The sequence below is a fragment of the Mesoplodon bidens genome, assembly GCF_964165515.1.
Source record: "Mesoplodon bidens genome assembly, chromosome: 9".
NCBI classification, from domain to species: Eukaryota; Metazoa; Chordata; class Mammalia; order Artiodactyla; family Ziphiidae; genus Mesoplodon; species Mesoplodon bidens.
The window spans coordinates 88,120,149-88,143,416 of record NC_138166.1 but is presented as its reverse complement, the minus strand read 5'-3'; the positions used below and the strand labels follow the sequence as shown (position 1 = coordinate 88,143,416).

At 40.3% G+C, this 23,268-nt stretch overlaps 1 protein-coding gene across 1 annotated transcript in view; it reads right to left on the bottom strand.

The window, feature by feature from the left end:
- EXOC4 (exocyst complex component 4) overlaps positions 1-23,268 on the bottom strand; it is an 813,795-nt gene that overhangs the window by 71,881 nt on the left and 718,646 nt on the right. The gene's annotated exons all lie outside the window — the stretch shown is intronic.

Sequence of the window (23,268 nt, the reverse complement as noted above, 5' to 3'; positions counted from 1 at the left end):
ATTCCAATTGTTCTATATTTCCCTTGAAATGTGGGACTTAGGACCAAACATAATAAATACCACAGAGTGGCCTGACCTGTCTAGAAAGAGTGATCAATTCCCTTGTTCTAGAAGCCGTGTTCCTTGCGTGTAAGCCTAGAATCTCCTGGGGTGGTGTGGGGCGAGGGAACAGGATGTGCTGCATTCTCCTTAACTCAAACAGAGCTTACTTACAATTGGCTAAAAGCCCTAAAAAGGTCTTTTTGGAAAATTTGATAAACCTACCTTCTCTATCTCTTGCAAGTAATTGATAAAATATTTAACAGCATTTGGCCATTTTCTACAGGAAAATACTAAATAGCAAAAATGTGAACTACATTTCCTTATGTCTAGACTTCTGCTGTGTATACAGTTCCCCATAATTTCTCAAAGATCATCAACAATAATTTGGCAATTTAATTCAAAAGTTCTTTGAGTTCTCTAGAGCCTCAAAGGCTGGCCTTGAGTCCCGTCTCCACTGTTTACTTATTATTGTGACCAAGAGCTAATGACAAATTCTTTCCGCCTCAGTTTCTTCTGTAAAATGGAGATAACATACCTTCAGAAGGTTGTTGGGAACACTGAATAAGTTACAGCTGTTGGGAGTATTGAATGGGTTAATGTAGATAAAATACTTTGGACAATAGCACATAAAACTCACTGAATATTAATATAAATAATAAACACAAGTACTAGTTATTCTTTAGCAAGTGATTTGTCCAGGTTAAGAGTCCTAAGCTTAATTATAGCAACAAGGTACTTAAAAGATAATTCCATTCACCTTGAGGTTCAATTTCCATTTATTAGTATCTTTTGCTTTTCCATGTGAAAATTCTTCTCCTTCTCAGAGGATGCAGTGTCATTTGGATGAAGGGCTCCCTGGACTTAGGGGACATGGGATTTGGTGAGGCACTACTGGCTAACTTGGGAGGTGTCCACCTTACAGAGCAGGGAGTCAACATATGTAGTGGAACGCATATCTGCAGTTGTGGGCTTTCAGAGCTGCATCTATTCCTAGACTCAGCCAAGCACAGAGACGAGCCTGGAGAGACTGTCAAGAATTAAAAGGTTAAGTTCTCCTCAGTGGAAACAGACTTCAATAAATTAAAATATCATGGCAAACACACACAAAAAAAGAATTTTGTAGGAGGAAGGAAATATAGCGATGGAGATTTAAACTTATTACCAGCCTTGGCATCGTCCAAGATGTTCACTAACTCGGTCTGCAGGACTGGATGTAGACACTGCTTTCCTTCTAATGCTATCATTATTTAAGTTGTTTGACTGCAAGGTGAGATTACTGCCTTCATAATGTTTTCTTCTGGCAGACTGGATGAAAGCAACTATAAGTAACACTAGTCTAATATTTCAAGGCATTTTAGCGCTTTTGATTCCTCTGTTGTGTGACACTACCTGTGCCATGAAGAGCAACGTATATATCAATAAAAAAAGGGAAAGGGGCTTCACTGGTGGCGCAGTGGTTAAGAATCTGCCTGCCAGTGCAGGGGACATGGGTTCAAGCCCTGGTCTAGGAAGATCCCACATGCCGCGGAGCAACTAAGCCTATGCGCCACAACTACTGAGCCTGCGCGTTAGAGCCCATGCTCTGCAACAAGAGAAGCCACCGCGATGAGAGGCCCACGCACCGCAACGAAGAGTAGCCCCCGCTCTCCGCAACTAGAGAAAGCCCACACACAGCAACGAAGACCCAGTGCAGCCAAAAATAAATAAGTAAAATAAATAAATTTAAATAAATAAATAAAAAGGAAGAAATCAGACCCTAAGGAAACTGGGCTCAGGTCCAAGGTCTAAGGCTATAGTAATCTCACAACCTACCAAAGGCATTTTGGACAAATTTCACCTAGTTAAAAAACATTTCCTTTCTTCTTATAGAAATACGTAATTTCATCATGTGTAGCAGCTGACTGGCCAAACTCTGCAAATTAAAAAAAAAAAAAAGAATCCGAGTAAGTTACTAGCCAGGAAAGCAGTCTACATAAAACTTGCAAGGTAGAGGTGAGGTAGAAGTAGTTTAGAATAGCAGCATGCTGTACTTTTAGCTTGACTGTAATCTACAGCAAAAATAACATTTTAGTAAAGTACATGAAAACTGATGCCCAGGGCTCCACTGAAAATCTGGTCTGAGAATTCCTCAGGGCTCACTGAAATTTATGAAGTTTTCTTAACAAGAAGGAATATACTGAGAAAAGAAGTGCTGAGCATGGCAAAGCCAACACAAAACAATTACCTAGCTCTCAAATGTCAAATGGAAATCTACAAAAAGCAATGCTGAGAGAATCTGCTTGGAAGATTATAGTCAAGATAGGAGGTTACTGGACACCCACACGCATACACACACACTCTTTCAGAGGTTCGTGGCTGTATATTTATCTCAGGGATTGCTCTTCACATTGGTGGAGCCCACATACATTAGGTTTTAACAATATTAGTACTTGATTATTTTATTAAGATATGCACTTTGAGCTGTTTTTCTAATACTGGGGATGGGGCACATCAGATCATTCAAAGTATCCTTGTTCCTCTTACAACCACTGCATAAAAGCATGCATCTTTGAGACGCCTAACTATTTGTAGCCATGTGACTGTGGCTTTCTGTGCTAAATTGGTTGGTTTATATGAGGATGCTGAACCTTGGTCTCTGGGGCAGACACTGCTTGTTAGGTGAACCAACAGATATGGCCAATTCTCTCTTGTTCACTCCACGGTAGACTATGAGAAGCTAAATGTCTGCACCCCCGGCCTTGCTTGTGGCTGGAGGTGGCCCTAGGCCACTGTCTGGCCAATGACCCTCTAGGTAGATTCTTCTGTGGCAACCTGATCTAATCCTGGGCTAATTCTGCGACTCATCTTTTGACAGGAAAACAGAACAAAGTACAGACTGTTGCCACTAACATTTTCTGGATTTTAATCCCCAAAAAGCCTTCACTACCACCTGTCAATCCTTCACTAGGACTTGGTTAGTTCCTTTCTCTTCCTCAGCAACTTTCCCAAATTCATGCTGTGCTCCCCAGGCCCTTTGTCCTTCCCACTCTCTTAACTCCTCTCTTGAGCACTTCAGATTTTTCTAAAAAAATATTTTATTTATTTATTTATTTTTGGCTGCATTGGGTCTTTGTTGCTGTGCATGGGCTTTTCTTTAGTTGCGGTGAGCGGGGGCTACTCTTGGTTGCGGTGTGCGGGCTTCTCACTGTGGTGGCTTCTCTTGTTGTGGAGCACGGGCTCTAGGCGCGCGGGCTTCAGTAGTTGTGGCTTGTGGGCTCAGTAGTTGTGGCTCACGGGCTCTAGAGCGTGCGCTTCAGTAGTTGTGGCACACAGGCTTAACTGCTCCATGGCATGTGGAATCTTCCCGGACCAGGGCTTGAATCCGTGTCCAGTGCATCGGCAGGCAGATTCTTAACCACTGTGCCACTAAGGAAGTCCCTCAGGTTCTTATTAAGACTTCAAAAGGACTGTCAGCATTTGCTTTCTCCATAGTCTTGCCTTCCATTAATTCTTTCATGTGCCATAATCTGATTTCTGCTTTCACCTGTTTATTAGATAATTATTCTGATAATAGTCACCAATGGTATCCTAACTGCCAAATCCATTGGGCACTTTTCAATCCTACCCTCCATCCTACCCTCAGAAAGGCTCTCTGCTACATTTCACAGGACTGCCCATTTCCTTCTTGAGATTCTATTTTCTTTTGGCTTGTAGGGCACCAAACTTCTCTGGGTGTCCTTTCATCTCTCTGCCGTTGTGTGTGTGTTTTTTTTTTTTGCGGTATGTGGGCCTCTCACTGTTGTGGCCTCTCCTGTTGCGGAGCACAGGCTCCGGAAGCACAGGCTCAGCGGCCATGGCTCACAGGCCCAGCCACTCCGCGGCATGTGGGATCTTCCCTGACTGGGGCACGAACCCGCATCCCCTGCATCGGCAGGCGGACTCTCAACCACTGCGCCACCAGGGAAGCCCTCTGCCATTGTTTTAATAATTTCCTTCACTGGATCCTCTTCCTTTAGCGCACCCATAAATGCTGGGGTTCCCAGGGATTTTTTTCTCCATTGGTCTCCCTTGCTTGTCATTCTATATGCTCTCTCTGAGTGAGCTCACCAATTTTCATGGTTTTTGCTGTTATCTTGGAATTGTTGACTCCTAAACTACATTCAGTCAACCGTCTGCAAGCTATCTTTACTGTACATCCTGCAGGCCTCTCAAATGCAATGTGTTCAAAACTAAAGTCTATCTTTAGCATCTGCTCTTTATCCTGAATTCTCTTTCTGTTGGTGGTATATAAATCTAGGAAATCTCAGCTGCAAATACTGAGAGTAATCTCCTCTCTCACTCCCCTCAGCAAGGAATAATTTCTGCCAACTTTATTTCCTAAATGTTTTCTTAATATATTTTGTCATTTCTATATCTGCTCACTTTCTTGGTGGACCCCTCATCTCTTCCATGGACTACTGCAATAGTCTCCTAACTGACGTCTTTGCCTCAATGCCTGGCCCCTACCTTACTTCAATCTTCCATATTTAGCTAATTAAATATACGTTAAACAGTTATTTATCTAAGACACAAAATCTGACTATGTCAATTACTTGTAAAAACAGTATCAATGTTTCCCATTGCTTATATCATGAACCTCCTTAGCAAGGCGTTCCATGATTTTGGGTTTCTGCCCAACACTTCAGTTTTTCTCCATCTTTCATCACTTTCTCCTTCCTCTCCAACTTCTCTCTTCTGCAACTCTGGGCGCTTTGACCTGCCACCCTTTTAAAGCAAATTCCCTAAACATATTATGGTGTTTTAGGATTCTATACCTTTGATGGCTCTTATTCCTCTTTCTGAACTATTCATGCTTTCTGGCTCAGAAAGTCTTTCCCGATTCTCCAGGCAGGGTCACTTGTTCCTCTGGTTGTGTTTTTCACACAGTTCTATTAGTTATCATATTCCATTGATATTATCTGTTTATCAGTATGTATCCCTATCAGATGATTAACTCCTTCAAGTAAGGGATTTTATACACATACACACACACACACACACACACACACACATTTTCAGGGCCAGCAGAATAACAGGAGGCATTACAGGAGTTTGATCAAGGCCTTTTTAAACAGAACAAATGATTTAATTGACCAATATAACATGACAAATAATTCATATAATAACAGATTGATAAAGATCAGGCAGGAGAAGAAATGACTTGCCATTTACAACTATAACTTTCACTTTAGTTTCTTGAGTATATCCTAGGGACAGAGTAGGGATAGGGAAGTAATTTATTACAGCTGGTTTCCTGGGCTGCCTAGGAATCTTGCAGAAGTACAATTTAAGACAATTCTGGCCAATCCCTACAGCCTAAGTACTTTTTCTATAAATTGTATTGTCTTTAGAAGTCACCTTGATTTCATGAGTCCACCTTCCTGAAACCAAGACTTGGGGGTCTCTCTCTTCTATTGAAATAAAATCCCTGGCATATCGAATACTCAGCATCTCTCAAGGAAAGCCATATACTAACTGTCACAGAGAAGCAATCAGCCTAGGACATTAGGATGTCTCAAGTGGTTCCACATCCTAATATTAACCAGACTGAAATCTGTTTAGGTCTTAAAATTAGTCAAAATTGAACTCATTCAGACCCAGAAGAGCATCTGTTTTCAAGGATGCAGCTGCCACACTTTCAATGGCAACTTACTGTGACTTCTTTATCATAGGAGGATGTCCTTGTGCATCTGCAATATTATCTAAAATTGTTGCAATATTAGCTTACACTACTATCAGCTGTCATGAAAGTGATAAATTGAAAAGGGGAAAATGGTCATAGCAGGAAAAGTAAGGTTAACTTTGTGAATTCAAACTTTTTAGAAGATGAGAAAAGACAATGAAGAATGATCTCATGAGATTTTCTCACTGGAAAACAGTTTAGAAGATCAAATTTTGGTATAATTGTAATTTCTGACTCCTCTTCCTATTTGTACAGATACCACATAATGATCTCTGCTTGAACCTGGGATAAAATTATTTAGTTTTCAATCTTCAGTTTTCCTGTTTAGAAAATTGTGGTAATAGGACCTTCCTAACTCCTAGAGCAATGTATTATTAGATTTTGGAAATAATTTTGAGATCCTTTGATGCTGTAATCTGGCACACATTATAAAAAAATAAAATTAAGGATGCTGATTAGCCTGTGACACTAAGAACTCCTGGGGTTTACAGAGTCAATGGGGGCTGTGACAGGAGACCCCCATCTAACCTCGTTTTTCTCCTTAAATACCTGTGGGATAGGCTACTATCGAGTCCAACACTAGGGTAGGATTTAAAAGTGTCCTACACTATAATACCACAGTTCCAAGTTGGAACTCTAATGCCAGCTAGCTCTATCCTTAGCCTTCTTAACTTCTCTGCACCACTATCCCTACTTTTTACTCATTCCCTTAAATTATTTGCAGCATATGTATGCTAACCTTCCTCCACTCCAGTGCTTTGTACGCAGTAGGCACTTATAAGTATTCTTTTTTGTTTTTTTTTGCTTAAAAATATGGAACGCTTCATGAATTTGTGCATCATCTTTGCACAGGGGCCATGCTAATCTTCTCTGTATCATTCCAATTTTAGTATATGTGCTGTTGAAGCGAGCACTGTAAGTATTCTTAAATAAATTATTTATCTATGAAACCTACTGGCTTCTGGTATGGATAGGTGATCTTCACATGCTAAAGTATCTACTGTCTTATTAGCATCTAATTTGAATTTTCTTATGATAGAGATGTTCTTCCTCCTTAACTAAGCCAATTACTCCGAGCTAAAATTTCATGGTGACTCTTCTGATCACACTTTCTCTTTCCTGAAACACATTTTTAACACCTAGCTACTCTTTGCCAACAGTCCTAGCTTTAGCCCCTATTATCAAGTCATATAGTCACTCTTTCCCACTCTCTAACAATTTAGAACCTAGCTTTAAGTTATCTGTACATAAGTATGGGCCTTATCTAAGAAACATGTTTGGTAGGTTCTCTCCATTTTGCTTCCTATTTCAGAAGTAATGGTTCTTCTGTCCCCAAACAGTAACTACCTCTTTTCAGTCCCGATTACTTTCGAAATTTTGGGTTTAAACTAGCAAAGTCAATTGATTTTGAAAACCAAAATGCTGACTCAAATTGCTCCTTGATCTATAAAATTATGATTATAAAGTATGGGGACATATTGTGCATTATTCAGATTAGGACCTGTATGTACATGCATACACATGTGTATAACCAGCTCTGGAAATACAGCCTGCTCTATGAAACATCACACCCAACCAACGAATCCTTTTGTATCTCATAGCCATGCATCAAGAATGCTAAGCCTTTTCACTGCTGCTTCTGGAAGGGAGCTCTTTTTTGTCCATCCTTATAGAGGAAGAAGGCCAAATAAAAGAGATTTTTAAAAACTGTAACATGTAAACATGTTACATCTTTTCCCACTATTAATCATAAGACGATGAGCAATATAAATTCTTAGTGTTCTTTGGAACCTCTCCCTATCACTCCCCTCTCTCTCCTCTGAAATGTCCTATAGTCTCCTAACTACAGATAGTAACTCTTTGGGGCTGAAAAAATATGCCTGTCCCACTCAGTGCCCAGCCCAATGTCCCAGATGTTCAATAACATTTATTTGGGAATGTATTATTATAAGGCAAAAACAAAAACAAAACAAAACCTACACCAAAAGAACCCGAAGACCAGCTTTTACAAAGAAATTGCACTTTTGCCATTTGCAGCAACATGGATGGACCTAGAGATTATCATACTAAGTGAAGTAAGTCAGATAGACAAAGACAAATACCATATGATATGACTTATATGTGGGATCTAAAAAAATGATACAAATGAAGTTATTTACAAAACAGAAATAGACTCACAGACACTTAAACTTATGGTTACCAAAGGGGAAAGGGGGGAGGGATAAATTAGGAGTTTGGGATTAACAGATACACACTATTATATATAAAATAGGTAAACAACAAGGTTCTCCTGTATAGCACAGGGAACTATAGTCAATATCTTGTAATAACCTATAATGGAAAAGAATCTGAAAAAGAATATATATATATATATATATATATATATATATATATATATATATATATATATATATATATATGAATCACTTTGCTGTACACCAGAAACTAACACAACATTGTAAATCAACTATACTTCAATTAAAAAAAATAACTTGCACTTAATTTTATGGATGATGCTTAAGAGTAATTTTCATCTCTGTGAAAACATACTCTTTTCTATTGTTTCCCAAAGGAGTAAAATTTATTCTTCCACTTTTTAATCACCTCTAGAACACATTTCTTAACAACCCCAAGCTTCGTTTTCCTCATCTCTACAACTCGGAGAGTTGTTGTGAGGACCAAATGGGGAAAGTGGTCCCTAACACAGCACCTGCCACAAAGCTAGGGACCGTCCCCTGAACTCTAGTAACTCTCTGCCCCCCTCTTCTGGCCTCACCACTTTCACCTTGCACTGTTATTTGCCTACAGAATCCCTGGTAGATTGTGAGATCCAAGACAACAAAGGCAATAACTTATTCTTCCTAGCGTCTCTCATAGTCTATAGCTCTTCTTTATATATATATATAATCAGCAATAATGCCTACTGAATTTAATCTTCAAGTTAAGAACAAACCAAAGAATTTCATAAATTTTTTTCCCATTATATCTTCACAATGCTGCTAACCTATGTTTTCCAAATAGTTTAGTAGCCTGTGACATTATTCTATTTCAGGGTAAGAAACTGAAGCTCCAGAAAGCCTATGAGTGTTTGAAACTGCAGAATTATGCCAAATACTGACCTATATAGGGAAAGCAAAGGAGATTTGTGTAAGGCCCATTGTGAAGAACAAATCAAAAATAAGAACCAAGGTAAAAAAGGATAGCTGTTTCCTTAGGCTACCACAGGAGAGAGGCCAATTCTGAGCCAACAGTTTATCCTACACACCGCAGAGTTCCATAGTGGGAAACTCACATCCAGTTACTCACGAAACAGTGCTTGATGGTCACAAGCTTGAGCAGGCCCTGGACCTCCATTACATTTAGCATTAGACTCCTATCTCCATGCAGTGCAAACAGCACACACATGGTTTTTACACCTTGGGAATGACAGACCTCAGTCTCTTTCAGTCCTGGGGGGAAACATTAAGATGGATTTTTCTTTTATTCCAAATAATCGTCCCTGAGGCTTGGTAAAAACCTAATCGTCTACTAAAAAGGTGTGTGGTATGGCCAATTCAGGTCCTGCCAGATATGAAAGAGAAATGGGGGGAAACGTTAATGAATAGCTCCTGTCCTTCTGTTGAAAGACACTATTGTAGAGCTATCTTAGATTTCCATGGACTTTGTAAGCCTTTTGTATTCCTGTAAAACCCTGGATCAAAGAGCATCTTAAAATGTTAATAAATACTTAACCAGATATTTTGGTGAAAAAATGACACAGATTTAAGTTTTAAGAGAATTTTAGAGGCAAAAATATTATACAGCAAAGTGATAACATTTATGCATGTGTTCAAACAGGATCCTTCCAGCTTTGCACTTGTAAAACTTCCAAAGAGAATAAGGGGATGGCTTATTCACTAGGTAAATTAGAAACATTAGGCCCATTTACAAATGGTAAAACTGAACCAAATGGAAAGAAAGCATGTAACCCAATATGACAGCAAAAAAGTGCCACAAATAAAGATAGAACTAAAGGAGTTAAAATGAAAATCCTATATGTCATCTCTCTTCATTTTAATTTTTTCTTTGCCTTTTTTCATGAGTTTCCTGCTCAGGCAGCTGTATCATTCATAAATCTGGGCCAAGTTGAGAAATAAACATTACCTTCTTGACTGACAGCAAGTACAACCTCACTTTTATCTTTGTAGCCCCAGCATATAAAGCAGTTTCTGCAACCAGTAGTCAAGTATCAAGTTCAATGAACAAGGTGGTACCCTCTGGAGACAGACCTGAGTTCAAATTCTGACTTTCTCATATACCATTTGGGTGAACTTCTCCATCACAGATTCTCCACTTGTAAAAGGAGAATCCTCATACCTACCTCATGGGATTCTGGATATTAAATGAGAAAATATATAAACAGTTAGAATAGCGTCCGGCACACAAGGGCTTAATATATGGCAATTACTATTACTACTACTATTACATATTCAATAACGATGTGTTGAATGAAAAAAATGACAAAAACCCAGTATTCTTCTCCTTTATCTATAGCTTCAGGTAAAGGAACGATTATACTAGCTTTATGCATTTAATGGCAAAACCTGATGAGCTACTATTACTGCAGAGAAAAATAGGCAGAATTCTAGAAGCACTGGTCACTCTGATCCTATTGCTATGTGGACAACACAGACAACGGACTTAACTGCAAGACAGAGTTGACCCGGCCACCAAGCATACAGACGATCACCGAGACTAGCTGTGTAGTTGGTGACAGCTCCCTTTGAAGCAGGCTGGAAGTAAGAAATATGGAGAGAATTAACTTGCTAACACACAGTGCAGGGTTTGCAGATATAAATCTTGCTAAGAGAATTTCTACTCAGTGAGAACAAGCGTGGCCAATTCTCCAGGATGCAGTAAAAATAACAGTTAAGTAGCTCCCCTTTAATTTCTCTTGGGTCAGATATACCCTGTGCGGGCTAAACTGATGAATGGGTGCCACACACCTATTGACTAATGCCTTGTGAAGGTTCATAATATACAGCCATATTTCTGTCTTTATACATTAGTAACACATGAATACTGTTCACACATCCATTCTGGTCTTGCCATACAATCCCTAGGATAATTAACAGTTCACAGAGATGCTTCCAGAATCAACTTTCTAAAAACCAAAAGATTAATAATCTGTTTTTATGCCAGTTAAAGGTAAGCTACATAGAGAAGCAATCATTTATCTATCAGGTGATTATATAATTTCAGGATATTGCCTGAAATCTAGATAATTTTATTTCCTGAAGTAAAAGAGTGGTTCTCATATTAATTATGAACCTGATTTTTCTACCTACCACAACATTTCTTTGGGGTTAACTACCTATGTTTAGGTTCAGAAAGTAGTGGTTAAATTCTGACTCAACCACTTGACTCAACTCAACTGAATAACCTTGGGCAAACTGTGAAAACTCTGAATTGGAGCAGTTATCGTTTCAACCTCCAAAGGTCTGTGTAAGGATTCAATGATATAAAACACATAAAGCTTTCAGAACAATGTTTAGTACGTAGTAAGGGCTCAGTAAATCTATGCTATTATTGTTGGATCTCCTAGTGGGAACTCTGGAAGAGTGAAACTCCTAGACTCATCTCCTTACTCATCAAAACACCTTGCAAAAAACCAGACAGCTGTGGGCTTAGTTGTTCCTGTGGCTAACGGACAGAAAGGAAATGACATGTTGAGATATTAAGACATTCAAACTGTATAAACTCATGACATTTTGACCTTAAAATAAGGAACTGCAAAGGTCTGAGAACACTACAGAATTCTCTCAAGGTTCAAATCAGTGGAGACATGCAGGAGGAAAAAAAGGATTCAGGGTGGCAGGCTTAAATTTGCTCTTTTCATCCACAACAAGGGGAGAATGATTTTCTTCAGGGCTGCAAATCCAGTAAAAGAGGGCATTTCAGGCAGGCATGAGGAGGTGGCAGTTTGGTGGGAAAGCAAGGAACGACACTCAAAAGCAGCTTGGGAGGAGAGCAAGTAGTCTTTCTCACCTTATTTTGAGGGAGGAATGACAAGGATCTCTCTTTTCAAGAAAAGGATGTCCCCAGTACTTGCTTCTTTAGCAAAGTGAACTGGGGTGTTATCTTAGGAGTTCAGAAGGATATTCAAAAAAGCTTTGAAATTGTGTTTTTGAGAGATCAGGTCTTCCTTACTCACATAGGGCCGGAAAGGTAATATTTATATTTATATTTTGAATTAGCATTTATTTCATGGTCACAGTTTATTTTCCCTCCTGCCAAAGGCACGATGAGGAGAGAGAAGAAATACACGAGTATGTGTCCATGTGGTAGAGGTAAGGGAGTAATGATGATGAATCCATATAGACGCTGAAATTTTGACCTGAAATGATAGATATTGCGATTTCACTTGAAGAGACTGAAATTGCGTTATAAATTATTTCAACACGCACATAAAGACACTGACAAGTCAGGTCTTCCATTAAGGCTAAAACAGCTGAATCGGGCTTATTTTGGAAAGATGGTTTCTATATTTACCACCATAGGAGACTTGTTATTTTATTTGCTTTCTTGGGACTATGTTCCCTTTGATATCACCCTAGATTAAATTTACTGTAGAAAGTGAGATGGGCAAATACACTGTGCCCTTGTCTGCTGTCATCTTGGCATCATCCCCAGCCCCTTTCCTGGAAGCAAAGGAATGACATTTTCCACCTTCTTGCCCGTAGGGTTTGGAGTTTAGATTCTGCCAGTGAGAGGCACTCCCGAAAGATGTGGAAGGCGAAAAGAAAGGCAGGGCATCATTCTCCTCTTGCAGTGGGAGAAAGATGCTCAAGCAGATGGCCAGTAAGAGGCTTGCGGCAGCTTCCAAGAGAGCTTCGGCAACAGCTGCTTCCTGACTGCAGGCGGGTGAAACCACTGGCGCAGTTCCTGTATTTCTTCATTTCCCGGCAAGCCAGCCGCTCGTTTTCCTTGCTCTTTGCTTCCTTCCAACTATTTTCTAAGCCCTTTTAGCAATTTTTAAAACATCCAATTCCTTGTATTCAATTCCCTCTTGCTTGAAATCCCTAAAATGGCTTCTGTTTTCCTGACTGAGCCTTGATGAATAAATATAACCTGCTGCTCATGAGATATTTCTGAGCTAAGGCAACTCAGATCTCAGAGCACATTGGGAGCAGGAAGGAGTGGGATGAAGGGTCACCAGGAATCCCCGGGCCACCCTTCCATTCTCTCGGTTTTGCCCTCCTCTGCCTCCATCGGAGAAGCTCCTCTTTCATTTGTTACCCCTTAAGATTTGGCAGATTTTGCTGCTAAAAGAGCTGTTTGCAAACCACTGCCCTTGAAGAGGAAGGATCTGGTCACAAGCCAACAACGTCCCACTGTACCGCAACCTCCAAGTACCAGCCAAACATTTAAATTATGGGATAAAGGCCAAACATTTAAATTATGGCACAACTCCTATAGAATGGGGATGAGTGGCAGGAAGAGCTATACAAGTAATAAAAATAATATTTACCTGGAAACAAATGACTTGCTTTCCGTTATCATTTTAGTTACACGAACTGTAGGATAATTTTTTGGGTACTTACTGAGTACTGAACAAATTATAAATTGCTTGCATTCTGACTAACGCACGCCAAGATTCCCTTGCAAAGTAGATTCAATCTTCCCTTCAGGAAATGTTTCACAGAACCATTTTGCTGTCTAATTTTTCAGAAAACTGTGCCGTGGGGTTTTCTGCAGTTTTCTAAAGAAATCACAGATTAAAGGTATAGGCTCAACAAAGTAGACTTCTTTATTTTCTTTTATTTATTTATTTTTGTCTGCGTTGGGTCTTCATTGCCGCACACGGGCTTCCTCTAGTTGCAGAGAGCGGGGGGCTACTCCTCGATGTGGTGCACGGGCTTCTCATTGCGGTGGCTTCTCTTGTTGCGGAGCATGGGTCCTAGGCGCCCGGGCTTCAGTAGTTGTGGCACACAGGCTTAGCTGCTCCACGGCATGTGGGATCTTCCCAGACCAGGGATCGAACCCATGTCCCCTGCATTGGTAGGCAGATTCTTAATCACTACGCCACCAGGGAAGTCCCTAGACTTTTTATCTTAGCGAAGTCACTCAGTTTGGAGCTGCTTTCAATGACTATATAAAAGCTTCGGCTTCATACTGAGGTATCTTCTAAAATATTCCATGTCCGTGGGAACACTAAGCATGTAGCAACTTCTGGGCTCCATGGCTTGGATCACCAGCCCTTTGGCAACCAGGGTAAAGGCCTGAAGTTTAGAAGGAACCATCTAGGTATTGACCCATAAAGGCTTAGATGTCTTGGTTCTTAGGCTATTCATCAGAACACTCACTTTTCAAAAGTGAAGAACATTCTTAATTTTTACATCTTCCTCTGTTGGATTGACTAATAGAATTTAATTTTCAGAGAAAAAACAAGTGATTTTGGTAAATCTTGGTTTGATAAAACATAAGAGCTAAGTTGAAAAACATATTCACATCTATTTGGAAATTAAACATACACATTTGAGATTGTGGCTAGACTTGTCTCTGCCCACTAACTAGACAAATATATGCACAGTGCCCCATTCTCTCCATTATAAATGCTGTCCAGTCTCTTTTGGTGGCTCTTGGGCAGCTATGATGCTTTCCTTTGCCTCCTGTCCGTCATCACATTCTGTTCTAGGTGCCAACAATCATATCAGTTCCAGGGATCATTGTCAAACTTCTGTCTATAGTTTCTAGACTTTCTTCAGCTTTCACTGTTTTACGAATAGGCATATCAGCTGTAATCTGGTGTTCTGTCATATTTTACATGCTCCACATTTCCTCAAATTCAGCAAGTTTCCTTAAACACCCTAAGATAATATATTTGAACTCCACTCTGGAAGACAGATGCCACCTGATGCTTTCCTCACAACTGTTTCTTACCACGAGTTGTCCTACCCTTTCGTTGGAAGAATAGTCCCCTTTCTAAGTAAGACAGAAACAAAAGAGAAATAGAATAGTTGTGCTTTCTATTAATGACCTTCACTAGTTTACTAATTGTGGGCCTATACATTTCCTGTTTTCTGTGCCTAAATATCCTCAGCATCTCTAATGACCAGCAAGTCATTCTGGGTTTTGCCTCCCTGACTCTTTACCTAAAGGCTCACCTTACATTTCGTGTGCCTGCTATGCACTCATCTATGGTTCTTCTATGCGAGCTAATCAGAGAGCTCTCTGGATGCTGTACAACAGTGTGGTGGTTAAAAGTACAGACTGTGGAGGCTTCCCTGGTGGCGCAGTGGTTGAGAGTCTGCCTGCCGGTGCAGGGGACGCGGGTTCGTGCCCCGGTCCGGGAGGATCCCACATGCCGCGGAGTGGCTGTGCCCGTGGGCCATGGCCGCTGAGCCTGCACATCCGGAGCCTGTGCTCCGCGGCGGGGGAGGCCACAGCAGTGAGAGGCCCGCGTACCGCAAAAAAAAAAAAAAAAAAAGTACAGACTGTGGAGGCATATTGTGGAAGCTCAAATTCTGGTCCACCACTTGATAACTTAATAGCTATGTGTCCTTGGGTAAGTAATTTTACCCCTGCGCCTCAGTTTCCTGGTATGTAAAAAATGGGAATAACTATGGTATCTACTTCATGGGTTACTGTGAGGATTAAGTGTGTGTGTATGAGTGTGTGTGTGTGTGTGTGTGTGTATTTTAAAAATACACCTTGGCACAGAGTGTGTTTGATACTATTTTTTGTTGAAATTACTTAGCATTATATGGTTCAAATTTTACACTGCATAATCTCTCACCCCTCAATCATGAACTATATTTATATTCCCTTTGATAGGTTCTAAACATTGGATCACATCTATATAGTTTTTTCCAAATCTCTGAAAATGTATTTCACTTTCTTTGCTGTGTGAACTCTGATTTGGTAAAATTCTCCAAAGACTATTATAATCTTTACTTTTTAAATTTTCTTCTTTTTGGTCAGAATTAAAGTACAGAATATTTAGTCTCCATATTTTTCCCTCTTGAGAAGGAAAATCATCTAAAAGACAAGTGGAGAACTTACATCTCAGCCTATTTTAGTTGAATTAGACTTCTGAAAACATCAAGCTAATTGAAACCTCCCATCACGACTATCAGCATATCGATGTCATAATTATATCAAGAAAGCATCATCCATAGTCTGTATCTCACCGAGTGGTCTGTAGTATACTTTTATAACAATATTACTTGCTGCTTCTTTTTATGTTTCTTTCACTCTTCAACTGAATGTTATTTCTAACCTCTCCTCAGAGAGGTGAATTTTCATAAACTATTTCTCTCATGTTACCTATTAGCAAGGATGGTTGCTAAACAATTGTGATAACTTCCATGTGAGATACAGAACTCAAAATAGATGTAGAAGAATTTCTACAGGGTTTTAATTTCCTTGGGCACCACAAATGGTCCATTTTGTACTGTGCCATTATTTTACATGAAAGCACTGTACATACAGCAAAGATGTTTATAAGTAATTGCAAAATCAGTAGTAGAGTCAATTCCCAATGAAACTTATACAGGATCCCACATTTTAATTTTAGTTGGTAGCATTAATCTCCTCCTTCATTAAGCCATTCACAAGAACTTTTGTTGTGATACCAACAATACTAAGTTGAGTTACTTCAGATATACAGGTTGCCAACAAACACATGAAAGGATGCTCAACATCACTAATCATTAGAGAAATGCAAATCAAAACTACAATGAGGTATCACCTCACACCAGACAGAATGGTCATCATCAAAAAAATCTATAAACAATAAATGCTGGAGAGGGTGTGGAGAAAAGGAACCCTCTTGCACTGTTGGTGGGAATATAAATTGACACAGCCACTATGGAAAACAGTATGCAGGTTCCCTCAAAAACTAAAAATAGAACTACCATACGACCCAGCAATCCCACTACTGGGCATATACCCTGAGAAAACCATAATTCCAAGAGAGTCATGTACCACAATGTTCATTGAAGCACTATTTACAACGGCCAGGACGTGGAAGCAACCTAAGTGTCCATCATCGGATGAATGGATAAAGAAGATGTGGCACATATATACAATGGAATATTACTCAGCTATAAAAAGAAACAAAATTGAGTTATTTGTAGTGAGGTGGATGGACCTAGAGTCTGTCATACAGAGTGAAGTAAGTCAGAAAAACGAATACCGTATGCTAACACATATATATGGAATCTTAAAAATAAATAAATAAAGGTTCTGATGAACCTAAGGGAAGGACAGGAATAAAGATGCAGACGTACAGAATGGACCTGAGGACACGGGGAGGGGGGAAGGGTAAGCTGGGACGAAGTGAGAGAGTTAACACTGACATATATACACTACCAAATATAAAACAGATAGCTAGTGGGAAGCAGCCGCACAGCACAGGGAGATCAGCTCAGTGCTTTGTGACCACCTAGTGGGGTGGGATAGGGAGGGTTGGAGGGAGGCACAAGAGGGAGGGGATATGGGGATCTATGTATACATACAGCTGATTCACTTTGTTATACAGTAGAAACTAAGAAAATATTGTAAAGCAATTATACTCCAATAAAGATGTAAATAAATAAATAAAAGAAAAAACATGCTTTGAACTTAAGCAATTCTGATATTTCAGGTTTGTTAAAATGTCATTATACTTCTTTTATTAGGTAAGGAAGCAACTTAAATGATAAGAAAGAGAAATAAAGGACTTTCTAATTCAGAAATTAGAACACATGTCCAAGACTCACCAAAATGGATTTTTTAGAAGGAAATAAAGCACTACAGATGAATGATTGGTAAAAAAAAAAATCTTTCATATGAGGAAGAGGGAATCACAGATGGACAGACTCGTCATGTACAATGAGGGGTGCTGAAGAATGAGAAGTACAGAATTTGAGAAGAAATCAGTTAGAGAAGCAGAGTAAAATGTCCTTTTAGTTTAATGAAAAGTAATGTGGCTCCGAGATCAATACCCTAGCTCTGTCACTGGCTAAGCATAGTGCACACTGTTTTGCTTCAGGTTTTCCATCTGTAAAATGGGAATAAAGATGTTGCTTTCTAATTAGCTCAGAACATGGCTGTGGGGATTAACCAATGGATGACTGCAGTGTAAGTTACAAATGTGTAGTGCTAGAGAGGTTCTGCTGGGGACACAGAAAGAAGTCAAAGAGAAAGGAAGAAAAGTTTTAAATACACAGAGTAACTCAGAGCTTCTTTGGTACCCCTGGCCTGCTCACTTCAACAAAGACAGGGGAGATGCCCAAGGAAGCTCAGAGAGTGGTGTAAACTCACTGAGATGAGCTGTGATCAGCAGGCCTGACCACACTCCCCCCAGCTCAGCAGACACTAATGTGGGAGAGGCTCCCTCCAGCTCAGCAGACACTAATGTGGGAGAGGCTCCCCCCAGCTCAGCAGACACTAATGCGGGAGAGGGCACAGTTGCCACTGGTGAGGAGGAGCCAGCTGAACACTTAACTAGTTTTTCATTTTGTGAATTAACAGCCTTCATGGTGTGTGTACTCCAAACAGTAAGAAACTGTCTCCTTAGAACTGCCTGGGGTACTCCTCTCTGCCTCTGCAAGAAGGCATACATTTCACATGGAAATTATAGCACTTTTAAGGAGGCAGTAACTCTTCCAAAAAAGGTTTGTTTTCAATTAGTTTGTGCAAACATCGTGCCTTAAGAAAACGTACTCCCTTCCTCCTTCTTTCCTTCCCTTCCTTCCTCTCCTTCTCCATCTTACAAAAACAATTCTCCATAAGATTGTATAGATAGATATATCTGATTTATATAAGAGCCCAGATATGAGCCGGGAATATTTTTTAAAAACCAACAACTCTGAAGCCCTATTAGTCCTCTACAACAATAAAGAGAAATCAATCTTTTACGAGTCAAGCCTTGCACATTAACCCTGATGATCAGGTTTCTCCATCTGCCAAGGTCCTCGAAACCTTATCTCCCCTGCAGAATTCCAAAGCCAGGCCTGGGCCTCTGAGGCACATCATCGTATTTCATTTCTCTGGGGTTTGTAACCACTGTAGTTCACAAAGGACTACACAGTTAGGGCCTAGGTTCTCTTTTCAGCCTTTAACCAGCCTCTCCACAGGTGGTTCTTAAGAAAGATGGGTCTGGGGAAGGCCATTTAGAAACTAGAGTCTTCCTTCTGGTGGTGGTTGTTTGCTCTATGGCTGACAATCTTGAACCAGTGAAGTGTAGACTGATAAAACTAAGTTTAAAAGCCTGAGAGAAAAATATGGCTGTTTCTTCAACTTAGCTGGCTTTCTGTTTTAATATAAAAAGTTAGTACCAGGGAGACTGTATTGTATACTGTCATAAAGAACTAGATGAGGAGCCAGAAGACCTGAGTTCTACGACTGGTTCTTTTACCGATTTTTCTAAGGGAGTTTTGGATTAATTTTCTTCCCCCAAGATTTATATACTGCCGATTTTCCTAAGAACTTGTTCTTTCTCATATATTCTCTCATATTAGAGTTGCAGATTTTAATTGAAAAGATTTCACAGGGGAGTACATACATAATAAAAACAATCTCATAAAATATATAAGACAGGCTGCTATTTCTAAACTTACTCTTAACATTCATCTCTTCAAGTCGAGCTACCCCTTTCTTCTTTTCTCCATAATCTTCGATATTTCCTAGGTGGCTGTGTTAAAAATAAAACCTCTGCGTAATTGAACCATGTATCTGCATTCACGTCTTATGTAGATAATGGCCCCACTAGGCGCTAAGGCCCCAAATGGCCTGCATCCCGGATCTTCTGTTCACCACTGAATACCCTTCCCCAGGCCTGGGCACAGACTGAAGGGACAGGCAGGTTGGTGTCAATTTCATCCTCCTCTTTCCCTTCATGGGAATTCTCATCTCTTTCTTTTTTGATACTTAAATATCATGGATTCCTCTCTAAGAATTTAAGTATAAAATCGGTCTTTTCCCCAAATCCTTGACACTAATTATCCCCGTTTGGTGCCCACGGCCTCCACTATTTGTCACTTACTTTAAACTCCTTGCCTTACTTGTAAGAAATGCTTCTGAGCGCTGGCACTTCTTTTGCCCCTGGACTGTCTGTAGTCTGAAGAGAAGTTCCTAAGAGTTCCAAATTCCTGTGTTCCACTATGGACCATAGTTTGTAGTTTATTATAGCACAACAGTATATAAGGGAGGCTGATGGTTTTCTTGTTGGTCAATTGGCATTTATTAAACACTTAGAGTACACTCTAAAATGTGCTCTAAACCTGAAAGGCATTCCCAGAGCTGGTCTTTTTTTTTTTTTTTTAAAGTCTGAGCCTTTTAAATACTGAAGGACCCACTCCCCCACAAAACAGGAGCCCCATGACAACCTTTTGGGGATATCTGATGTAGGGGAGTCAGATGAGGCACAAGGGCAGGGAGTGATGAGCTGGGGCCACCTGGCAAAGTGGAGGAACCAGGGGAAGTGGCCACAGGCTGTGGTGCTGGCTCCTCACGGAATCATCTCTTTGTTTGTATGATGCCTGCCACCCTAGCATCGCAAAGCCATTCCTACATGTACCGCATGTGAAAACATATTGAAAGCCTCTTTGGATCACAATACATCTGTTCTAAGAGGCTGAATGAGTGATGCCAGGGGAACATTAACTCAGAATTTCCTAACTCGAGTGCAATTAAAATCTCAGCCACAGTACGGAATTAATGTAGCCCTTTGCATTTTAAATACATATTTTAAATAAATGACACCCATCTGTAGAATATGAGACTGCATTTTTATTGAGGATTTCAAATGATATAATCTGTTCCTGTGAAGCGTAAATGGCTTGGTTCATGTTTCCAGAAACCTCCAAAGAATTATATAGATCTGGCATAAGCACATGTGGTGACACTCAATTTTGCTTAAATTTAAATCTGTTTAACTTGTGTTATGTGTTGTTTGTGTGATAAGATTTAGATTATGTACAAAAGTGACAGAAAATAAGAGCACAGCCCTTTCAACGTCTTGGACCATTTCTCTGGAGAGTCTGTCAAAGGAGACACAGGGTCAAGGGCGGTGCATCTCAGCCCCAGCTAGAGCTATGCAGTCAGGGTGATCATCTTTTAACTCATTTAACCTAATGAGAAGCTTCACCTAGGTAAAAGATAGGTTAATGAGCCTACCTACTAAATTACAGACAGGACAGCTCCCTGGGAGCTGCACAATTATTTGTGACAGAAATGATTTGGGGTAGGTGTAAAGTTTCTCAGGAAACTGAACTGCACCAACAAGAAGTAGAGGGCAAATGCACCCTTTTCTCTCTAGAGTATGTTTGTTTCAGATTTCTTTTTTTTTTTTTTTCCTACCTGTGTTTCCACATTAAGTACATTCTTCAAGAAGATGAAGCCCTAGAGGAGGCAGGAGGTAACCTGGGTTCTACATCTGGCTGTGGCTCCACGTTGACTGGTGACTACGCAAGAGTCAGCCAGCTGGCACTCAGTTTCCTTGTCCATCAACTGCAAGCGGAGGGCGAAGCGGTGTTGAGATGAAGAGTGGGGGTACCCGGGTCTGATGGTACAGATTTAATCGTGCCTCCATCACCCTCTGTTGCCTCTCTCCGCCTCCACGTTGTCCTGTGGGAAGTGAGGGTAACTACCACCGCCCTCACAGGTTGCTGTAAGGACTAGATGCGGTAGCACCGTGGAGACCTTAGGACAGGGCCTGCCTCGGCCTTGGCTGGTGTTGAATCAACGACAGCTACAGCTGCAAGCGAACTGTCAGGATTCACTCTTGGGAAACCTGGGAATCACACTGGCCTAGGTTCCAGTCCTGGCTTTGCCACTTACTACCCCTTGCATGCTTGTAGAGACGTTACTCAACCTTTTGAGCCTTATTTTTAGCATCTTCAAAATAGAGACAACAATGCTTACTGTATTAGTTTCCTATTGCTACTGTGACAAGTTACTACAAATGTAGTCGTTTAAAACAACACAGATTTCTTATCTTCCAATTCCAGAGATTAGAAATCTAACATGGGTCTCGCTGGGCTAAAAGTGAGGTGTCAGAGGCTCTAGGGGTGAATTTGGTTCCTTGCCTTAGCTAGCTTCTAGAGGCTGTCCACATTCCTTGGCTTGTGGCCCCCTTCCTCCATCTTTAAAGCCAGCAATGCAGGGTTGTCTTTCTCTCATTGCATCACTCTGGCCTACTCAACTGTCTCCCTCTTCTGCTTTTAAGGACCCTTGTAATTACACTGGGCCCACCTGGATTACCCAGGATAATTTCCCTACCTTATTTAAGGTGAGCTGACAAGCAACCCTAAGCCCATCTGCAAGCTTAATTCCCCTTTGCTGAACATCTTCACAGGTTCTGGGGATTAAGACGTTGACACCTTTGTGGGGGGTGATATTCTGCCTACCACACTTACCGCCACAGCATTAAGAAAGTTAGAAATAATATTCTAAAACTCCCAGTACAGGTAAATGTTTTGCTAAGTTTTACGTTTTGATCATAAAGAAGTAGGCTTCAAGTTCTGATCATATACCTATAAACACTTGTCTGTTAATAGCCAGAATATTATTACAGCACAGTATCTGGCTCTCTGGGTTAATCTGTTGGTAGCAATTGGAGGTAAGTAAAATCTTCTAGTATGATTATTATACTACACAGGGATTTGCCTCAAAAACTCTGTCATATGGTTTGTGGAAATATCTTAACAATAGTGAATTATTTATAATATTACTTATGGGGTATAATGTTATATCTCTAAATATTAAACATACTTGAATTACTTTACCAATTTTTCTCATGCATTTATTTATGCATGCATGCACGCACATATAACATAAGGGCTTAAATTTTTTCATTGTATCTAAAAAAAAAACCTAAATCAAATTATCAGGGTTCTACTATTTCCCATGGAATTATTGCTGATAAACAGAATCTAGCTCGACCTAGTCTATGTCAGGCATCCTATTAATTTTAGCTATCTAATAGTCCTTATGAAACCAGAAAACATCTTGGTCAAGATAGTGTATCCACAAGCAAGGCAGAATGTGGAAGCAGCCTCCTGGGATCTGATTACATACTGGATAGTAGAGCATTTATTATCTCACCCAAACCCAAGCAAACACTTTTGGTAAGATTGGGGGTTTGGTGGAGAGTACTAGGAACAAGGGCAGATTACATAGTTTCCATAAACTTCACAGGAGAAATCGTGAAAGCCCAGATTCCAAATGACATTTGGAAGGTCTGTTTTTCTCTAGTTTTTGGATCTCAGGAAGACTGACTGAAACTTTGTGGACAATAGGCTCTTCTTAGATTGGGTCTACCTAACATGTTCATATAGTAAATTATTCATTAGAATTGATTAAAACTTAAAAATGAGGGCCCAGGGACTTCCCTGGTGGTGCAGTGGTTAAGAATCCGCCTGCCAATGCAGGGGACATGGGTTCGATCCCTGGTCCGCGAAGATCCCGCATGCCGCGGAGCAGCTAAGCCCGTGCGCCACAACTGCTGAGCCTGCGCTCTGGAGCCCACGTGCCAAAACTACTGAGCCCAAGTGCCA